The sequence below is a fragment of the Triticum urartu genome, chromosome 2 (genome assembly GCF_003073215.2).
Source record: "Triticum urartu cultivar G1812 chromosome 2, Tu2.1, whole genome shotgun sequence".
Lineage (NCBI taxonomy): Eukaryota > Viridiplantae > Streptophyta > Magnoliopsida > Poales > Poaceae > Triticum > Triticum urartu.
Window position 1 is genome coordinate 225,964,454 of NC_053023.1, and position 18,695 is coordinate 225,983,148.

Consider the following 18,695-nt stretch of genomic DNA (forward strand, 5'->3'; position numbering starts at 1 on the left):
CAAAATGGCAATGGAAGCTCTGGAAAGAAGCTGAACCCTTTCAAAGGGGACAAGTGAACCACGTTAATGTAGAGGAGGTTGAAGCTTAGCCTGATGCAGTAATCGGTAAGTTTTTGGTTAAGTCATTTACTGCACTCATTCTTTTTGATACTGTTGCATCGCATTCATACATATCAAGGGGATTTGTGGATAAGTATAGCCTTCCCACTAGGGTTCTCAAAACACCTATGCTAGTAAGCTCACCAGGAGCAGAGTACATGGCCAGTCAAGGATGTTTTCAAGTGCCATTAAGTATAGGAAGGCATGTCTTCCCAACGGATTTAATCATTCTGGAATCCCAAGGTTTGGATGTAATTCTCGGTATGGATTGGCTGTCGATGTATGGAGGAAACATCGATTGCGCCAGTAAGACAATTTTGCTTACAACGCCAGAAGGTAGAAGGATCAAGTATGTATCCCGGCATGTGCCAAACAGGACACAATTAAATTCCTTATCAGGAGTTGTGCAGGAGGAAGTACCAGTGGTAAAGGATTTCCCTGACATATTTCCAGAAGAGTTGCTAGGCATGCCACCAGATAGAGACACTGAGTTTTTGATTGAGCTTTTGCCAGGCACATGGCCAATATCAAAGAGGCGTGCAAGCTGTCCTCGAGTGCGCAGGCTCACCGGGAAGCGTGGGAGCTGTACGCTGCGCAGGCTCATTGGGAAGCAAGCCCTTTGACTTCCATGGCCGCCCGCCTTGCTCGCATCCTCTCCATTAATGGCGCCCAAGCCGCAGTTTAATTCGCTTTTTAAATATAAAAAACTCATCGCAAACATTTTAGTTAGAGCACCCGTATGCAAACCGACAGCTTCCCCAGGAAGCCAAGAGAAAATGTGCCAAGCAGGATGTCTGCAGCTCTTGATCGCAAACGATTTAGATAGAACACCTGTATGCAAAGTGAGAGTAGCGCAGGATTTTTTCATCCCTTCAACGCAAACGGTTGTTTTGGATGACCCGTGTGCAACCACGTACAAACAATTTGGTAAGATTTGCATCTGTCATATTGGGTATGTTGCCATTTGTCAAACTGGAAAGATTTACATTTGTTGATCTAGTAACGCTGCCATTTGTCAATCCTTGTAACACTGCGATTTGTCAAAATATGCAGCTAGAAATCATTAGCACTATGTAATTTTTGCAACTAAAATTCAATAATTAAGCATAGATTTCATTTATAGATTAAGCAGTCGTTCTTAATTTATACAAACAATTCAACTCGATAGCTGAACCGGCCAAACTTCTCCCCAATTGTTGCCAACCATGTACTAAAATAGCTAATTCAACTATATGTACTAGCTAATTTTAAGTACGTTGTACAGTTCGACCACACATCTATAGTCAGATGAACTGAACAGAATAGCCCCTAAATACTCTTACTACCACGGATGGGCTTTGTGCTACTTCCGGTAGCCTCTCCTCTGCCGAGCGCGCTCAGTAAGAGGTGGAGGAGGAGGAGGAGCCTACCGACGGGCTGGAAAAATGAAATACGGTGCCTGCCGCATCACGTTCAGCGATGCTCGCCAGCTCGAATGCCCACTGCCGCTCCATACGATCCCTCTCGAAGCGGCCGGACTGCTCGTATATCTCCTGATTTCTCGCCTCTGCGTCGGCGTGTGCTGCAGCCACGGCTGTGGTAAGGCTCTTTGCATGCTTGACGAGGCACTCCTCCTCCTCCCACAGGAACTCGATGTAGCGCGCAAGGTCGCTGATGCACATGGGGGCCTCCACATTCGCCTCCCTCCTTCGTGCGGCGGTGGTGGAGCAGGTGATGATCCCGGCGGTCGATGGTGGGCTGGCGGCCATGATGGCCGACAATGGGGTGGTGGCCACGACCACCACCTACCGCCTTCGGGCCGTGGTGCGGAGCGGGTGATGGCCACGGTGGCCGGCAGTGGGGTGGCGGCCACGACGGCCACCTTCCGCCTTCGGGCCGTGCCGGCAGAGGGGGAGATGGCCCTGGATTTCGACGGTGGTGTGGCGCCAACGGCGGCCGGCAACAGCTGCCGACGGGTAGCGGCGGCGGAGCGTGTGGTGGGTGTTCCGCGCACACCCAACAGGGACGCCACACGCACTACACTACGCCGGGGACCGCGCCGCCGCCGCGGTGTAGCCTCCCAGCTGGAGCTGTCCTTTGATGATAGCGGAGTGGCTGAGCGACGCCGAAGGACCGGTGCCATTGGTGATTGTGGGACAAGCATACGAGATAAGCTACAGGGAGGGAGGGGAAAATGCGACGCAGGACTCGCCGGTCGTGAGGGTTTTTATAGCAGGTCGGCAACTGCCGGGGTTTCTGCTCCACGGACACCGATGGGACCGGCGGACCGGGTCCCTTTTGGTTCGGCAGGGGGCGGAGGTTGCGCAAAGAGCAGATCGAGGCGAAGCGCGCGGGCGGTTGGTCGTGCGAGGAGTAAATCGAGGCGAAGCACGCGAGCGATTTACCCAGGTTCGGGCCGCACGGATGCGTAAAACCCTACTCCTGCTTTGTGGTTTGGTATTGATTTCTAGCTCGGGAGCGCGGGGTACTGCAGTACACACCGGCGTTGGGATGGCTTCCTCCCGAAGGCTCTCAAAATGGCCGACCCCCTTCTACGTTGCACACGGGCCTCCTTTTATACTCAAGGGGTTACCGACATAGAGCAATGGGGGCCAAGGGCAAAAATGGAAAGGGCGCCGTGGATAGGCACAGCTAGGTGCTGTAGTAGGCACAGCTACCCGCTACAGTGTTATCATACCTAACCCTGACGGCAGGGGACAAGGGCATTAAATGTCCGTCTATGTCGCCTAGACAGCGCCGAAAGGGACCGCTAGGGACGCCACCGTCTTGCCACGATGGTTGTCTTGTCAGCGCCTGCGTGCCACCGCACGCCCCTAGCTGCACAGCCTCCTGCCACGTGCGCTTGGGAGGGGCCCCAGAGCGACACGTGGGTGGATGTGCTGGAGCGCGGGCGTGGAGTGGGGGCTTGCCGCGGCAAGCGCCTTGCCGCGGCCGTCGACTTGTCGCTTCCGGGAGCTTGTCGCTCACCGGGCCTTGTCGGGGCACGTAGCGCGCCGCGGCAAGTTCCTTGGAATGCCTTGGATGGCCTTCCCGGCAAGCGCCTCTTGCCGGGGCCTTGGGACGCTTCTGATGGCCTTCCCGGCAAGCTCCTCTTGCCGGGGTCTTGCCTTCTTCCCGGCAAGCTCCTCTTGCCGGGGTCTTAGCTTGAGTACTTTGTTCTTGAATGGTCTTCAAAGGGACCACGGAGGATCTTGGCGGTGACCTGGCAGGCCTTGCCGCGGGACGCTGCGACTGCCCGTGCACAAGTTCGGGGTACTAAGGGTACCCCTACTTTAGTACACCGACAGCAACCATTGGGATTTTGGGGAATTTCACCGAGTCGGGCGGGAAGCTTGCGCGGGAACCTACGAGGTTGCATGGGAACGGGCTCACCGACGATTCATTGGCACCACCGTTTGGCCAAAAGAACGCCCCCGTGCGCTGCGTGCTACCTCTTGAGCACTGCGTTGGATTTCCTTGAAGAGGAAAGGGTGATGCAGCAGAGTAGAGTAAGTATTTCCCTCAGTTTTTGAGAACCAAGGTATCAATCCAGTAGGAGGCTAGACGCGAGTCCCTCGTACCTACATAAAACAAATAGCTCAACGCAACCAACGTGATTAGGGGTTGTCAAGCCCTTCACGGTCACTTACGAGAGTGAGATCTGATAGAGATGATATATAATATTTTTGGTATAGAGATGCAAAGTAAAATAAAAAGGTAAAGTAAAAAACAAAGGAAATAATAAAGTGATAGGAGATTGATATGATGAGAATAGACCCGGGGGCCATAGATTTCACTAGTGGCTTCTCTCAAGAGCATAAGTATTCTACGGTGGGTGAACAAATTACTGTTGAGCAATTGACAGAATTGAGCATAGTTATGAGAATATCTAGGTATGATCATGTATATAGGCATCACGTCCGAGACAAGTAGACCGACTCCTGCCTGCATCTACTACTATTACTCCACTCATCAACCGCTATCCAGCATGCATCTAGAGTATTAAGTTCAAGAAAACAGAGTAACACCTTAATCAAGATGACATGATGTAGAGGAATAAATTGATGCAATATGATAAATATCCCATCTTGTTATCCTCGATGGCAACAATACAATACGTGCCTTACTGCCCCTACTGTCACTGGGAAAGGACACCACAAGATTGAACCCAAAGCTAAGCACTTCTCCCATTGCAAGAAAAACCAATCTAGTAGGCCAAACCAAACTGATAATTCGAAGAGACTTGCAAAGATAACCAATCATACATAAAAGAATTCAGAGAAGATTCAAATATTTTTCATAGATAAACTTGATCATAAACCCACAATTCATCGGTCTCAACAAACACACCGCAAAAAGAAGATTACATCGAATAGATCTCCACGAGAGAGGGGGAGAACATTGCATTGAGATCCAAAAAGAGAGAAGAAGCCATCTAGCTACTAACTATGGACCCGAAGGTCTGTGGTAAACTACTCACACTTCATCGGAGGGGCTATGGTGATGATGTAGAAGCCCTCCGTGGTGGATTCCCCTTCCGGCGAAGCTCCGGAACAGGCCCCAAGATGGGATCTCGTGGGTACAGAAGGTTGCGGTGGTGGAATTAGGTTTTTGGCTCCGTATCTGATTGTTTGAGGGTACGTAGGTATATATAGGAGGAATGAGTACGTCGGTGGAGCAAAGGGGGGCCCACGAGGCAGGGGGCACGCCCTAGGGGGGCGCCCTCCACCCTCGTGACCGCCTCCCTCCTTTCTTGACGGAGGGTCCAAGTCTCCTGGATCATATCTGTTGAGAAAATCACGTTCCCGAAGGTTTCATTCCGTTTGGACTCCGTTTGATATTCCGTTTCTTCGAAACACTGAAATTGGCAAAAAACAACAATTCTGGGCTGGGCCTCCGGTTAATTGGTTAGTCCCAAAAGTAATATAAAAGTGGAAAATAAAGCCCAATATGGTCCTAAACAATAGATAATATAGCATGGAGCAATCAAAAATTATAGATACATTGGAGATGTATCAGGCATCCCCAAGCTTAATTCCTGGTCGTCCTCGAGTAGGTAAATGATAAAAAGAGAATTTTTGATGCGGAGTGGTACTTGGCATAATTTCAATGTAGTTCTTCTTAATTGTGGTATGAATATTCAGATCTGAAAGATTCAAGACAAAAGTTCATATTGACATAAAAATAATAATACTTCAAGCATACTAACTAAGAAATTATGTCTTCTCAAAATAACATGGATAAAGAAAGTTCATCCCTACAAAATAATATAGTTTAGGCATGCTCCATATTTGTCACACAAGAATGCTCTCATCATGCACAACCCCGGTGAAAGCCAAGCAATTGTTTCGTACTTTAATAATCTCAAACTTATAAACCTTCACGCAATACATGAGCGTGAGCCATGGATATAACACTATTGGTGGAATAGAATATGATGATGGGGGTTATGTGGAGAAGACAAAAAAGGAGAAGATCTCACATCAACGAGGCTAATCAATAGGCTATGGAGATGCCCATCGATTGATGTTAATGCAAGGAGTAGGGATTGCCATGCAACGGATGCACTAGAGCTATAAATGTATGAAAGCTCAACAAAAGAAACTAAGTGGGTGTGCATCCAACTTGCTTTCTCACGAAGACCTAGGGCATTTGAGGAAGCCCATCGTTGGAATATACAATCCAAGTTCTATAATGAAAGATTCCCACTAGTATATGAAAATGACAAAACAAGAGACTCTCTGTCATGAAGATTATGGTGCTACTTTGAAGCACAAGTGTGGAAAAAAGGATAGTAGCGTTGCCCCCTTTTTTTCTTTTTTTTTCTTTTTTTGGGCCTTCTTTTTTTTTCTTTGGCCTTTCTCTTTTTTTATTGGGACAATGCTCTATTGAATGATGATCATCACACTTCTATTTATTTACAACTCAATGATTACAACTCGATACTAGAACAAAGTATGACTCTATATGAATGCCTTCGGCGGTGTACCGGGATATGCAATGAACCAAGAGTGATATGTATGAAAGAATTATGAACGGTGGCTTTGCCACAAATACTATGTCAACTACATGATCATGCTAAGCAATATGACAATGATGAATGTGTCATGATGAACGGAATGGTGGAAAGTTGCATGGCAATATATCTCGGAATGGCTATGGAAATCCATAATAGGTAGGTATGGTGGCTGTTTTGAGGAAGATATAAGGAGGTTTATGTGTGAAAGAGCGTATCATATCACGGGGTTTGGATGCATCGGCATAGTTTGCACCAACTCTCGATGTGAGAAAGGGCAATGCACGGTACCGAAGAGGCTAGCAATGATGGAAGGGTGAGAGTGCGTATAATCCATGGACTCAACATTAGTCATAAAGAACTCATATACTTATTGCAAAAATCTACAAGACATCAAAAACCAAAGCACTACGCGCATGCTCCTAGGGGGATAGATTGGTAGGAAAAGACCATCGCTCGTCCCCGACCGCCACTCATAAGGAGGACAATCAAATAACACCTCATGTTTTAAATTTGTTACATAACGTTTACCATACGTGCATGCTACGGGATTTGCAAACTTCAACACAAGCATTTCTCAAATTCACAACTACTCAACGAGCACGACTTGATATTATCACCTCCATATCTCAAAACAATTATCAAGCATCAAACTTTTCTTAGTATTCAACGCACTCAAAAGAAAATTTTACAAATCTTGAATACCAATCCTATTATGATTATTAAGCAAATTACCATGCTATTTAAGACTCTCAAAATAATCTAAGTGAAGCATGAGAGACCAATAGTTTCTATAAAACAAATCCACCACCGTGCTCTAAAAGATATAAGTGAAGCACTAGAGAAAAACTATAAAGCTCAAAAGATATAAGTGAGGCACATAGAGTATTCTATCAAATTCCAATTCATGTATGGATCTTTCAAAAGGTGTGTACAGCAAGGATGATTGTGGTAAACTAAAAAGCAAAGACTCAAATCATACAAGACGCTCCAAGAAAAACACATATCATGTGGTGAATAAAAATATAGCTCCAAGTAAAGTTACCGATGGAAGTAGACGAAAGAGGGGATGTCTTCCAGGGCATCCCCAAGCTTTGAATTTTTGGTGTCCTTGGATTATATTGGGGGTGCCATGGTCATCCCCAAGCTTAGGCTCTTGCCACTCCTTGTTCCATAATCCATCAAAAGATTTCACCCAAAACTTGAAAACTTCACAACACAAAACTCAACAGCAATCTTGTGAGCTCCGTTAGCGAAAGAAAACAAAAGACCACTTCAAGGTACTGTAATGAACTCATTCTTTATTTATATTAGTGTTAAACCTACTGTATTCCAACTTCTCTATGGTTTATAAACTATTTTACTAGCCATAGATTCATCAAAATAAGCAAACAACACACGAAAAACAGAATCTGTCAAAAACAGAACAGTCTGTGGTAATATGTAACTAACGCAAACTTCTGGAACTCCAAAAAAATCAGCCAAAATAGGACGACCTAGGAAATTTGTTTATTGATCAGCAGCAATTGGAATCACTATTTTATCACGTTTTGGTGATGTTTAATAATTGTTTTCGTGAACAGAAAGTTTCTGGAAATTACAGCAAGATCAAATAACTATCATCCAAGAAGATCCTCTAGGTTTAACTTGGCACAAACACTAATTAAAAGATAAAACCACATCTAAACAGAAGGTATATGGATTATTTATTCCTAAACAGAAACAAAAAACAAAAACTAAAAATAAAATTGGGTTGCCTCCCAACAAGCACTATCGTTTAACGCCCCTAGCTAGGCATAAAAGCAAGGATAGATCTAGGTATTGCCATCTTTGGTAGGCAATCCATAAGTGGCTCTCATAATAGATTCATATGGTAGTTTTATTTTCTTTCTAGGGAAGTGTTCCATGCCTTTCTTTAATGGAAATTGGAATCTAATATTCCCTTCCTTCATATCAATAATTGCACCAATTGTTCTAAGGAAAGGTCTACAAAGAATAATAGGGCAAGAAGGATTGCAATCTATATCAAGAACGATAAAATATACGGGCACATAATTCCTATTTGCAACAATAAGAACATCATTAATTCTTCCCATAGGTTTCTTAATAGTGGAATCCGTAAGGTGCAAGTTTAGAGAGCAATCATCAAAATCGCGGAAATCTAGCAAATCACACAAAGTTTTGGGAATAGTGGAGACACTAGCACCCAAATCACATAAAGCATAAAATTCATGATCCTTAATCTTAATTTTAATAGTTGGTTCCCACTCATCATAGAGTTTTCTAGGGATAGAAACTTCCAACTCAAGTTTTTCTTCATAAGATTGCATCAAGGCATCAACGATATGTTTAGTAAACGCTTTATTTTGACTATAAGCATGAGGAGAATTTAGCACGGATTGAAACAAGGAAATACAATAAATTAAAGAGCAACTTTCATAATTAAATTCCTTGAAGTCCAAAATAGTGGGTTTAGCAACATCTAGGGTTTTATTCTTTTCAATCCCACTTTTATCAATTTCACCATGAAGATGTAAATACTCTGAGTTCTTGGAACGCCTTCTAGGTAAGGGTGGATCATATTCAGTTTCATCAAGATTCATATTGCAAAACAAGGATTTAATAGGGGACACACCAATAACTTTTAGATCTTCATCTTGATTTTCATAGGAATTGGAAGAACACGCTTTAATAAAGGCATCTTTGGAAGCACGCATCCTAGCGGTTCTTTCCTTGCACTCATCAATGGAAATTCTCATGGCTTTGAGAGACTCATTGATATCATGCTTAGGAGGAATAGATCTAAGCTTTAAAGAATCAACCTCAAGAGAAATTATATCAACGTTCCTAGCCAAGTCATCAACTTTAAGCAATTTCTCTTCAAGCAAGGCATTAAAATTCTTTTGTGAATTAATAAACTCTTTAACACTATTCTCAAATTCAGAGGGAATCTTATTAAAGTTTCCATAAGAGTTGTTGTAGGAATTTCCATAATTATTAGAAGGATTACTAGGATAAGGCCTAGGATTAAAATTCCCTCTATAAGCGTTGTTACCAAAATTATTCCTACCAACAAAATTCACATCCATAGATTCATTATTATTCTCAATCAAAGTAGACAAAGGCATATCATTAGGATCAGAAGAAACACTCTTAGTAGCAAATAATTTCATAAGTTCATCCATCTTTCCACTCAAAACATTGATTTCTTCTATCGCATGCACTTTTTTATTAGTAGATCTTTCAGTGTGCCATTGATAATAATTAACCATAATATTATCTAGGAGTTTAGTGGCATCTCCTAAAGTGATTTCCATAAAAGTGCCTCCCGCGGCCGAATCTAAAAGATTTCTAGAAGCAAAATTCAATCCGGCATAAAAGTTTTGTATAATCATCCACAAGTTCAAACCATGAGTAGGGCAATTATGTATCATTAATTTCATGCTCTCCCAAGCTTGTGCAACATGTTCATGATCAAGTTGCTTAAAGTTTATAATATCATTTTTAAGAGAGATGATCTTAGCGGGAGGAAAATACTTAGAGATAAAAGCATCTTTGCACTTGTTCCAAGAATCAATACTATTTTTAGGCAAAGACGAAAACCAAGCTTTAGCACGATCTCTAAGAGAAAAAGGAAATAGCTTCAATTTAACAATATCATTATCGAGATCTTTCTTCTTTTGCATATCACATAAATCAACGAAGCTATTCAGATGAGTAGCGGCATCTTCACTAGGAAGGCCGGTGAATTGATCTTTCATAACAAGATTCAACAAAGCAGTATTGATTTCACAAGATTCAGTATTGGTAAGAGGAGCAATCGGAGTGCTAAGGAAATCATTATTGTTGGTATTGGTAAAGTCACACAATTTGGTATTATCTTGAGCCATCGCGACAAAGAAGCAATACAACACACGAGCAAACAAAAAGCAAGAGAGAAAAAGGCAAACCAAAAAGAAAGAGAGGGAGGATAGAGAGAGAGAGGGCGAATAAAACGGCAAGGGTGAAGTGGGGGAGAGGAAAACGAGAGGCAAATGGCAAATAATGTAATGCGAGAGATAAGGGATTGTGATGGGTATTTGGTATGTTGACTTTTGCGTAGACCTCCCCGTCAACGTCGCCAGAAATCTTCCTGCTACCTCTTGAGCACTGCGTTGGATTTCCTTGAAGAGGAAAGGGTGATGCAGCAGAGTAGAGTAAGTATTTCCCTCAGTTTTTGAGAACCAAGGTATCAATCCAGTAGGAGGCTACACACGAGTCCCTCGTACCTACACAAAACAAATAGCTCAACACAACCAACGTGATTAGGGGTTGTCAAGCCCTTCACGGTCACTTACGAGAGTGAGATCTGATAGAGATGATAGATAATATTTTTGGTATAGAGATGCAAAGTAAAATAAAAAGGTAAAGTAAAAACAAAGGAAATAATAAAGTGATAGGAGATTGATATGATGAGAATAGACCCGGGGGCCATAGATTTCACTAGTGGCTTCTCTCAAGAGCATAAGTATTCTACGGTGGGTGAACAAATTACTGTTGAGCAATTGACAGAATTGAGCATAGTTATGAGAATATCTAGGTATGATCATGTATATAGGCATCACGTCCGAGACAAGTAGACCGACTCCTACCTGCATCTACTACTATTACTCCACTCATCGACCGCTATCCAGCATGCATCTAGAGTATTAAGTTCAAGAAAACAGAGTAACGCCTTAAGCAAGATGACATGATGTAGAGGAATAAATTCATGCAATATGATAAATACCCCATCTTGTTATCCTCGATGGCAACAATACAATATGTGCCTTGCTTCCCCTACTGTCGCTGGGAAAGGACACCACAAGATTGAACCCAAAGCTAAGCACTTCTCCCATTGCAAGAAAAACCAATCTAGTAGGCCAAACCAAAATGATAATTCGAAGAGACTTGCAAAGATAACCAATCATACATAAAAGAATTCAGAGAAGATTCAAATATTGTTCATAGATAAACTTGATCATAAACCCACAATTCATCGATCTCAACAAACACACCGCAAAAAGAAGATTACATCGAATAGATCTCCACGAGAGAGGGGGAGAACATTGTATTGAGATCCAAAAAGAGAGAAGAAGCCATCTAGCTACTAACTATGGACCCAAAGGTCTGAGGTAAACTACTCACACTTCATCGGGGGGGCTATGGTGATGATGTAGAAGCCCTCCGTGGTGGATTCCCCTTCCGGCGGAGCTCCGGAACAGGCCCCAAGATAGGATCTCGTGGGTACAGAAGGTTGCGGCGGTGGAATTAGGTTTTTGGCTCCGTATCTGATCGTTTGAGGGTACGTAGGTATATATAGGAGGAAGGAGTACGTCGGTGGAGCAAAGGGGGGCCCACGAGGCAGGGGGCGCGCCCTAGGGGGGCGCCCTCCACCCTCATGACCGCCTCCCTCCTTTCTTGACGGAGGGTCCAAGTCTCCTGGATCATATCTGTTGAGAAAATCACGTTCCCGAAGGTGTCATTCCGTTTGGACTCCATTTGATATTCCGTTTCTTCGAAACACCGAAATAGGCAAAAAAACAGCAATTCTGGGCTGGGCCTCTCGTTAATAGGTTAGTCCCAAATGTAATATAAAAGTGGAAAATAAAGCCCAATATGGTCCAAAACAGTAGATAATATAGCATGGAGCAATCAAAAATTATAGATATGTTGGAGACGTATCAGGCATCCCCAAGCTTAATTCCTGGTCGTCCTCGAGTAGGTAAATGATAAAAAGAGAATTTTTGATGCAGAGTGGTACTTGGCATAATTTCAATGTAGTTCTTCTTAATTGTGGTATGAATATTCAGATCCGAAAGATTCAAGACAAAAGTTCATATTGACATAAAAATAATAATACTTCAAGCATACTAACTAAGCAATTATGTCTTCTCAAAATAACATGGCTAAAGAAAGTTCATCCCTACGAAATCATATAGTTTAGTCATGCTCCATATTTGTCACACAAGAATGCTCTCATCATGCACAACCCCGATGACAGGCCAAGCAATTGTTTCGTACTTTAATAATCTCAAACTTATAAACCTTCACACAATACATGAGCGTGAGCCATGGATATAGCACTATGGGTGGAATAGAATATGATGATGGGGGTTATGTGGAGAAGACCAAAAAGGAGAAGATCTCACATCAACGAGGCTAATCAATAGGCTATGGAGATGCCCATCGACTGATGTTAATGCAAGGAGTAGGGATTGCCATGCAACGGATGCACTAGAGCTATAAATGTATGAAAGCTCAACAAAAGAAACTAAGTGGGTGTGCATCCAACTTGCTTGCTCACGAAGACCTAGGGCATTTGAGGAAGCCCATCGTTGGAATATACAAGCCAAGTTCTATAATGAAAGATTCCCACTAGTATATGAAAATGACAAAACAAGAGACTCTCTATCATGAAGATTATGGTGCTACTTTGAAGCACAAGTGTGGAAAAAAGGATAGTAGCATTGCCCCTTTTTTTCTTTCTTTCTTTCTTTTTTTTCTTTTTTTGGGCCTTCTTATTTTTTCTTTGGCCTTTCTCTTTTTTAGTGGTACTCGTCCCTCAGCAAGCTCTGCTCGCCGTTAGGCGCCGCGGCGCACTCTGTCGCGTTCGTTGGCGTGCTTTGCTCCCGTCCGTCGGTGCGCTTGGCTTGTGGACAACTTTTCCTTGAGGCGACCGCGGAGTGCTCTGCTCGCGTCCCGCCGCGCGCGCTCTGCCAGCGGTTGGGCGTGCGAACGATCACGTTGGGGCCCCCATATGCATGCAGTTGCGCCCCAGGCATTGCCACGCGATGCAGTTACGTGTGGCATGATGGAGTTACACGCTGCAAATTAGAACTGCCAACAGGGCCTGCCGATATTCCTAGCCGCCAAGCTTCCCCTTTAATTCCCGCAGCCATTATAACCTTAGTCTCTTCAACCTTTCGATCGCTCCCCACAACACAACAAGCACACCCACGATGACACATAGAGAGGGGATGTCCGGCAGCGCCCCAACGGAGTTCGGCGAGCATAGAGTGGAGACCCACGCGAGGGAGACGGATCTCTCGATGGTGTACACCATCGACCCGGCCGTGGTGGACGACTACATCAACAGTGTTGAGCAGTTGCTTGCTGGAGACAAGTACAAGGTGGTCGACATCGACCTCCAGTACACCGCCGATCGTCCCGGCATAGATTAGAAGGTTGCCGTCGCCCAATTGTGCGTGCGCCATTATGTCCTCATCTACCACTACTGCATGGCTACAGAGCCTTGCGACCATTTCAACAGGTTTGTCAACAACACCGACTACAAGTTCGCCACTGTGGATACCACCAACGATGTAAAAGCACTCAGTGTTACGGGCTTGGCCTGCAAGAACCTTGTCGAAATCTGTGACCACTACACGGTCTGGGGCAGCACGAAGAAGGACTCCCTGGTCGAACTCGCCTCGGCCATCATCGACCCCTACTATGAAAAGATGAAGCAGGATGCCTAGAGAATAAGTCCTATATCCTGGCACGGGGCCTGGATGCGGCAACTGGATGAACCCTACCTCAGGTTTGCGGCCAAGACCATGTACACATGCTATGAGATGCACATGCGGATCGTTGACATGAGGAAGTGCCTCATTACCCTACTCGACGAGCCCGGATCGAGCCGCAAGCAGAGCAAGCGTCACAAGAAGTAGATGATGATCAGATGATCGTTTATGCTAGTTAATCATGCGTGTAATATATAGTTTACTTTATTGGTGTGTGTGGAAATGTCATGTGTGTAGTAGCCACCTATGTAATTATGCATGTAATAGTTTACTTTGGTTTATGCAAATGCCATGGTTGTAGTAGCCACCTATGTAAGTGGATGTTTAATTTGGTTATGCAAGCATGTCCTTATAAGTGTGTGTATATATATGTTGTTGTTCTGTATGCAATCCCCTTGCACAACACACACGTCTTATTAGCAGCAACCGTCTGTGTTATTATCGGTCTTCACACACATTTCTGATTACAGACCTGTTTGCTGCGTATCACACACATCTTGTTAAGTTGAACCGTTCCTGTTCTCATGTCTCAACGCAAACAGTTCATCCGAGTGAACCACATGCCATATATCGCACACACCTTGATCTGGCCGACCGTTTCTTTTGTGTTGCCTAATCACAAACAGTTCATCCGAGTGAACCGTATGCTGTGTATCACACACGCCTTCATCTGGATGCCCGTTTCTTTTGTTCCTCCTCATCACAAAAAGTTAATTGAACTGAACCGTATGCCCTTCATCACACACGCAACTAAAACCCGAACCTTGTTTGATGCATCTGTCATCACAAACGTTTTACACATTTCTGATGGTTTTCATACAACACCGTTTTGCGATTATTGCATCGGACACAGTTTCTCGAAGGGTCTCTGATCGTAGTGTCATGTTAGCAGCATCCTGCAGTAGTGGGTTGCCTACTAAACTTGGAAAAAATTAAATTCATGAGACTCATCACCAAAGCGAACACTGACAGTTTGTTTATGACAGTCTATAGTAGCATTGACAGTGTTCAAGAAAGGTCTACCAAAGATAATGGGACAAAAGTCATCTTATGGGGAACCAAGAACTAGAAAATCAGTAGGGTATTTTATTTTCCCACACAAGACTTCAACATCTCTAACAATCCCAAGTGTTGTGATGGTGTCTCTATTGGCAAGTTTAATAGTAACATCTATGTCTTCTATTTCAGCGGGTATTATGTCATTCATAATTTCTTGGTATAAGGTGAAAGGGATAGCACTCACGCTAGCACCTAAATCACATAAAACATGATAACAGTGATCTCCTATTTTGACGAGGCAACATGCATGCCAACAACAGGTCTATGTTTATCTTTTTCATCGGGTTTAGCAATTCTAGCAGCTTCATCATAGAAGTAAATAACATGCCCATCTATATTTTCCACCAAGATATCTTTAACCATAGCAACACTAGGTTCTACTTCGATTTGTTCAACAGGTTTAGGTGCTCTAATATTACTTTTATTGACCACGGGTTGAGACCTTAGCATGTTCCTTTATCCTAACAGGGAAAGGTGGTTTTTCAATATAAGTAGTAGGAACAACTGGGTCAACATTGTAAATAATCACTGGTGCACGTCGGTGCTATACAAACGGTTTTTAACCCCTTTCTGCGACGGCATTTGGGACCATTGCCAAGTGAGTGTGTGCGATAGGGTGTCCTTCCCACACGACCCAGAAACCGTCAGGGATATGGAGCAGTGATCCAGAGGCCTTCCAAAATGTAATCGTGTGCGATGCAGCACACACTAAATTCTTTCACACGTGGGGTATCAGTGATTAAGTGTTTCTAATGACGCAGTGAAACCATACGGTCTGTCGTAACGAACCGTTTGGGAAACAGTATGTAAGGCACACGGGCCAACATATGAACGGTATGCGATTTGTGCCCCATCGCACATGAGTTTTCTGCGTAACCCGTCTGTCATGCTAGACTCCATCTCACACATCTGCCAACAATTACCGTCTGTGATAATGGTCTATCACAAACGGTTCAGGAGCCCCTTCGCACACATACAAGTGTTGCATACCGTTTGTGATTTGTTGGGTATCACTGACGGTTGCCGCAGGAGTGACATGTGCTTTTCGTTTGGGATCCCACACATGTCCTGAAAAATTACGACTGGGATTGTATTTTGCATTGGGCACGGTTTACTCCCAGTTCTCGTGTGCAATAACGCGATATCACAAATGGTTTCGAAGACCTTACCAACACGTAGTAGCGCTGCAAATCATTTGTGATCTGCTGTGTATCACCGACGGTTCCGCTACGATTGACGTATGCTTTCCGATGTGGATCGCACACACTCATTTAGTTGAACCGTGACCCCGAGCAATTGCCAGGTTAAAAGAAAAACATCCCATTTTGAATCGGCACGCAAAAAGCAAATTCTCCACAATATTCAATTGAACAAATAAACAAAAAATCCCATTTTGAATCGGCATGCAAAAAGCAAATTCGCCACAATATTCAATTGAACAAATAGTGTCCACAGGAAGAACATTCATCAGATTTCGCAACAATTGCAATTGAACATATGGTAGCTAAATTCCAATGATTTGTCCACACATATATGCATTACATAATCTCTACTCCTAATGGAGTAGTTGGTAGTCTCCGTTCCAGGTTTATTTTCGTCCCACCTCTCACCACCATCTATCCCTGGTTATTTTTCGTTGGTTAATTTTCATTGGTTATTTTTCCTATGGTTTTTTTACCTCCCAACAGTCGATGCGCTCACAGGCAGCCCACAGAAACAATCCATCGCCACCCACCCACGACCCCCTCACCCTGGCTAGGGTTCCTAGCCCCTCCTCCTCAGCCGCGCTGCATGTTCCTCGCTGGCCTCGCCCGAGCGCCTTCCGGACCTCGCCGGGAGAAGTCAGCCAGCGCCGTTCCGATCTCGCCGGGAGAAGCCAGCAGGACCCCGCCGCCATGCCTCCCTCTCCCCCTTCTCCTCTTTTCCGCTACCTATCTCTTTCCTCTGAACCTGATTGGGGCACTGCGACTGGCCTCCACTCCAGATCCGTCCGCCTTTGATCCCGTATCCTCCCTCCCGACGGGGTCTGTCCTCGACCACTGCGCACGGGTGCGACGGGATCCACCACTCTAGCGAGCAGGAGTAGCACGGTGGCTGTGGTCTGCTCAGACCCCCGATCAACGACGTGAGGCATGCGGCGGTCTGCAGCAAGGTAATCACATACACATGTAGCAGCAAGGAGCGGCAGGGATCTAGCATGTGATATACGTATTAATCTGTTTCTTGACTGATTCGTTTGCAGGATATCCTTCAATGGCTGGACTCACTCTTCATCTAAATCATGTCTCTAAACATGCTGCCGTTAAGGTTGGCGCTACATAAATTATGCCTTCACGGCTGGACATAACTGCTACATGGTCTTCTCACTTGAGATGTCATATATAACGTGTCCTTTCTATGTGAATGTTCAACTAGGAGCAGTTTCATCTCGAGCACTGCAATCATGCATGCTACTCTCATCGACTACTAACCACTTGCTACTAACATAAATCATGCCTCCAACGCTGGACATCACTACTAAAGAGGTACTGTGGGTGAGTATCACTGTTTAGTTTTTTTATACTCTATAGATTTATTTATATGGACAGTACAGATTCATCTATTACTTCGACTAAGGTGACTGTAGCAACATTCACTCCATTCAATTTTTTTTGCGGAAACTACAATATTCATTTTGTTCACCTGAACATTGAATTAAGGAAGGCAGAAGGTTCAGGGCTTATGCAAATTATTGAAATTTAATATTTGTGGACAATGGAGAAACACATGCGGCAGTGTTGAATTTACACCCGTTGTTGCACCTGCAGCTTTTCGGCATCCTTAGCATAATAAGCCCAAACACGAAGATTATACGCCGCCTTGGATTTGTGTGGCTGTTAACTTGTTGTCATCAAACACTTTTTTTCCTTAATATGTGCAGCTTTTTTGGGGCGTCCATGGATGCAAAGGAATCCCATAAGTACAATGTACACTGACATCATCTTCATCAAATTCTTCAAGCTCAGCAAGTGTGAGGTAACTAATGCATGTGTATTATCTATTTCATCGAAGTGTAAGATTTCTCCTCTTCTCTTGTTTGTGTTCAATGGTTGTTGTGGTTTTTTGTTTTGCGTTTCAATAGTGACATGTATCCTGATTAGGCACTTGCATAGGTACTGTGTAGAGCTGGAACTTCTAATAAAAAATGACCTATGCAGTAAAGCAAAGGAGAGAGACTACAACCTTTTTAGGCCTGAATCTATCCCCATTCTGAATCTACTTGGTTATTGATTCTCATTTTCAGCATATGAAGACCACATGCTATTTTTTCTATGCTCTCCTCTTCGGCTCTTCCTTTATGATTCAACATATGCTAACTGCTACTTTAGCTTTCATGCTTATATCCTTGGTTATATTTTACAGCGATCCAAATTAAGGATTTTTGTTGATATCCCAAGTTCCTAATGACGATTGGTCCTTATTAGTTTCTTTAAAGGAAGCACAACAAGTGGTTGTACTAGGAAGATTACCTTCACATGGGAGTTTCTTTTTTCTAACGAACAGGGGAGTCTTTATTATTTCACTTGAAAAGATGATGTACGCATTTAAAGTGTAGAATTTCCATTTGTATATTCATATTGTGCTTAACTTTTACTTTCTAAAAATCAATATTGGCTGGTGGTTTGGCCAATTATTTAATAAATAAAAACCTTAGGTGTTGATCCCTTTGATCTCTAGCCATATGACTTCCCATTCAAGATATGACGGGGCATGGATGTGATACACCCACATACAGAAATGTTTAGGTGTAAAGTTGGGACGAGCAGGCTTGTAGATGAAGTGTTTGTACTTATGGCTCAACAAAACTGACTACTCGAGCCTTGCCCCCATTAGTGTAGTGTTATTATCTTCCGTCCCATGTTTTGTTGAAAGATTTTCCAGATTCATGACCCGCCTTAAAAAAATGTACAATGCAAATACAACCATTTATCGTTACAGCCGAGGGATTTAGTGTAGAA

At 43.7% G+C, this 18,695-nt stretch overlaps 1 long non-coding RNA gene across 2 annotated transcripts; it reads left to right on the forward strand.

Annotated features, from left to right (window-relative positions):
- The first annotated feature begins 16,417 nt into the window (after positions 1-16,417).
- Positions 16,418-18,385, forward strand: LOC125536891. 2 transcript variants are annotated; one of them, XR_007295297.1, is made up of 3 exons: positions 16,418-16,849; positions 16,940-17,222; positions 17,618-18,385. It is a non-coding gene; the product is annotated as an uncharacterized LOC125536891 (long non-coding RNA). The 2 variants fall into 2 exon arrangements; XR_007295295.1 differs by having other exon boundaries at positions 16,940-18,385.
- Positions 18,386-18,695: the final 310 nt, after the last annotated feature.